The 4,060-nt window shown below is 55.3% G+C and overlaps 1 long non-coding RNA gene across 1 annotated transcript; it reads left to right on the top strand.

Annotated features, from left to right (window-relative positions):
* The first annotated feature begins 1,453 nt into the window (after positions 1-1,453).
* On the top strand, positions 1,454-2,625 carry LOC129332758 (uncharacterized). The gene is made up of 3 exons (XR_008597336.1): positions 1,454-1,676; positions 1,999-2,050; positions 2,409-2,625. It is a non-coding gene; the product is annotated as an uncharacterized LOC129332758 (long non-coding RNA).
* Positions 2,626-4,060: the final 1,435 nt, after the last annotated feature.

The following is a 4,060-nucleotide window of genomic DNA, read 5'->3' as shown; positions in this document are numbered from 1 at the left end:
TTTTTTCCTTTAATTTTCAAGCAAGTAAGTTTATAGATTGGGCGGCCTTTTTTGTGTTCATCTTCTAGTTTTCTTATTCTAGATATAATTTCATTTCTAATGTTTTCTTTTTGCTCTTCATGACAGGAGGCAATGGAGAATAATTTCCCTCTAAGTACCAATTCCATAGCATCCTACACATGGATTTGAGGAATGCCACACAGTTTATTTGTTTCTATTGTTTAATTTCTAAAGAGACTTCAGAAGAAATTTTTGTTAAGTAAAAGTGATTTATTTAGTTTCCAATTTGTTTGATGTCCATTATTCTCAGTGTACATTCTGTCCAAGCATAGTCTATCCACAACTTGTCACAAATCCTTGATGTAAAGAGTTTGACTAATTAATTTAGGAGATAAGAATATGTCATTTAAATATGTAATTTAGAAGATAAGAATATGTAATCAATCCTTGTGTATATATTGTGGATAGAAGAGAAGTATGTATAGTCTGTTACCAGTGGGTTTTGAAGATGTCACTAGATCAATAAATAAAGCCTAAAAGCCATTAATTGATCTTAACAGCTTAGTAACAGTATTGTTAATTTTAATTGCTTTGACACGATAGGCAGTAAAATTTAAAAGGTCATTCAGAGAGGAGTGATACAAATGTTTACTGCTGACACATTGATTTACCCATGCTGAACGAAAGCAGAATTGAAAGCCAAGAGAATCAAGTGCACTCTGCATGAAGACAGCTCGCCAGGTTGTTTTGATCTACAAGCAGCTCTCCACACTGAAAGCAGTGAAAGCAGCTTTCTCAGTAATCATACTTTGCGGTATTATCCAATACAATTTTTAAAGTTTGTATATGTACACTCACACATTATGCAATGCATTTATATTTTGTATCACTTTCATATTTATCAAAATACTTAATTTCACAGGTCAAGGGATGGCGTCATGGAAATATAAATAATAATAATAACTGTGCTTATATACCGCTCTTTTACACATATTAGTGCCTCACCCAGAGCAGTGAACAAGTTAGTGTTATTCTTATCCCCACAATGGAGCTGGGGCTGAGAGCAGTGGCTGACCCAAGGCCACCTACTGAGCTCATGTCCGTAGTGGGATTCAAACCAGTAGACTCCTGATTATGGTTTAGAACACATACGGGCAGCCCAATCCTAAGAAGGGCACGGAAAGTGAACAGGAACCGAACTAAGGCTTGCGAGGGCGCATCTAGCCCGTACGCCCGCGTAAGTGGCCTTCCGCCCGCGCTGGGACGTGGCGCTGGCCCGCCGGCGGGCCAGCACCGGTGCAAGCCACAGGCGCCCGGGCGGCGGCGCAGAAGTGGCGTAGAGCCCTACGCCGACGCAGGGGGGGCGGGGAGCAAGGCGGGGTCAGAGTTAGTCCACTCCCTAAGCTCCTCCAGAAGCGGGAACGCCCACAGCGGCGCAAAAAAGCTACGCCACGGAAAAAGAAGGCGTAGCCCATAGGCGTCCATGGAACGGCGAAAAATCAGCCCCCTCTCTGAGCGCCTCGCCCCGCCCCTATGGCCCGAAGGAGCATAGGATGAGAACTATCCCGGGGACCAATCAGCGTGCGCGCCCGGCGTGGACGAGCCCCCCTCTCTGCACCCAATCACCTGCGACCGCGCCCTACAAAACATCCGGCCAGCGCCACCCAAACCCCCAGGTAAGTGAGCACTCGGCCGGAGGCTCTGCCCGTCTGCTGAGTGGCATTGCCCCTTTGAAAACCGAAACGGGCTGAGGGCATTCACATTGGCAGGCGCAGAATGCACTCCGGGGACTTTGCGAAAAACTGGGGGAACTTCGCATAAAGGGGAAGAGGTGCAAATGTCTGCCTAACTCTCTTTCTACCGTGATAGAAAGAATGACTCCACAGCTAACTGATGCATGCTAGTTGCTTCTAACTAAGCACAAACAAACTAACCCTTCCGTGGCAGAAGGGAATGACACTTTGCAAATTAACCGCATGCACTCCCGTTTCCTTGCAGGTGCCCTGACTCTGGCGCTCCCACCTGGTGATGACCGACGGAGCGCTGACAGGTAAGGAGGAGGTGGGGGGGCATTCCGCAGATTAGCGCAAACCGCCCATTCACCTGAACCCACCCGCTCACTTGCCGCTTTGGGTGAGGCCCAGCAGGGGTGGGGGGCAACCATGGCCGCCCCTGGCTGCCTCAGAGGCAGGCGCCTCGAAAACCACATGTGGCCAGGTGTTTGTTGTGACCAGCTCATTCTCTCCCTTAAAGGTAAAGGCTTGCCAAGGCCGAGTGCATCCTCACCAGACCGTCATGCATCAGCTGCTGCCCTCGACCATGTGCAACCCCCCCCCGGATGGCGGAGTGTGGGGCTTGCCTTGCCAGTGGAATGAGGCAAAGCCCACACGTGTCTTTTTCCCCCACAGGCACGTCCAGGGCATGGCTGCTCCCCCGCGCCCCGCCCTCCCCAAACATCTCTGACGGACGGTTGGCTGCAGCCCAGGAAGCACCGTCGCGCCGCGGCCTGCATCCCAGCCCCGCCCCTCCGAGCGGGAAGGAGGGCTGTGTGGAATGCTCCAGCTCCCTCGCCAGCCTAAACGCAAGCCCGCTCTTTCCAGTGCAATAAAACGAGATGTACAACAACTGTTTTCTGTGTCTGCGAGTCTGACTTCGTCCTCCGCCCCTCCCTCAACACTCCCGTCACATCTCCCCACCTGCACATTGCCACAAATGTATCCGACACACCCCGTCTTGCCTCCCCGCCCCCTCCCTCCCTCCTCCCCCCCTCCTCCTCTGTATTTGACCAGTGTCTGTACCACCCATCTGCCGAAGAGAACTTGATTCTCAGAAGCCTGTGCCACAATAAAATTGGATAGTTGTAAAGGTGCTACGGGACCCTTTTTGAATTCGCTACCACAGGCTAACACGGCTAACCCCCCTGTATCTATGGCCAGGTAGAGGGTTGGGGCGGGGCATGTGAGCGGGGATCCCCGGTGGGGAGAGTAGCTGGCACACGATAAGCCAGGGAGAGGGTGGTGCGAGCTGCAGCTGCAAGGGGGCGGGAGATGGCAGGGCAAACGGTCCGCTCGCTGGAACCCTAGCCCCCACCAATGGAGAATCCAGGGTGGTGGCAGGTGGATGCCATATCCCGGGCAGGAGGTCTCGCGCGCCTGGGGAGGGTCGCCCCCATCGCAGCCGCAGCCCCAGCAACACAGTCCCATGAGCGGCCGCCTCCCAGAGTGGGTCCAGCCCCTCGGGCGTCTGCAGCAGCCCCATTGGTCATTCCAACACCTTCCACCCCAGGGCGTCCTGCCTCGCATCCAATCCCGTGGAGCAGTTGCCAGCCTCCCACGCCAACAGGCCATGGTTGTTGGGAGGGGTGGGGTGTGCCTCTCAAGTCCGTGCCGAAGCCCTGCTCGGGCGGCTCGTCGCCATCCTCGACCCTCCGGCCCCACCCGCTGCAGCAGCTCCACCCGCCCCAGAGGCACCCCTCCCTCGGGCCCAGTTGCGTGCGAGAGGCCGGGCCCGTGGACGGCCAAGGGGGTCCGGCCGCCGGCCTCGCCGGTGACCGCCGCTGCCGCCTTGGGGGTGGGGTGGGGTGTTTTGCTGCACAGACGGCTCTCCTACACGCCTCCCCTTCCTCACGTCTGCTGGGGGAGGTGGGATGATATAATAATAAAGGCTGATTTCTGTGCAATGGGTGTCTGTGTTCTTTGCCTTGGGATGGGGACGAGGGGGCAGGCCCGCTGTGTCTGCCTCTTGGTGGCGGCCTCAGGCCAGCCCTCCCCTTCGGCACCACTTGGGGGCTGTCCCCTGCTGCCAGAGACTGGCTGCTGCCCTGGATTCCTCATGGCAGGGCGCCTGCCAGTCCCATGCCAACCTCTCTGGACGCGGCCGCCAGGGACTTGGTGCTACATTGGGCAAACGGGGGAAAGGCTTCTCAGACTACGCCCACCCCTCTCCTTCCCGACTGCGAGTCCCGCCCGACACACGAGCCGAGGCAGTCTGCCAGCATGGGCGCGGTTTGCCTGCTGCTCTGGGGCCTGGCCGGGATCGCGTGCTGCCCATAGGCTGCGCC

The sequence above is a fragment of the Eublepharis macularius genome, chromosome 6, assembly GCF_028583425.1.
Source record: "Eublepharis macularius isolate TG4126 chromosome 6, MPM_Emac_v1.0, whole genome shotgun sequence".
NCBI lineage: Eukaryota > Metazoa > Chordata > Lepidosauria > Squamata > Eublepharidae > Eublepharis > Eublepharis macularius.
Note: the sequence above shows the minus strand (reverse complement) of the source record. Positions and strands in the feature narration are given on the sequence as shown.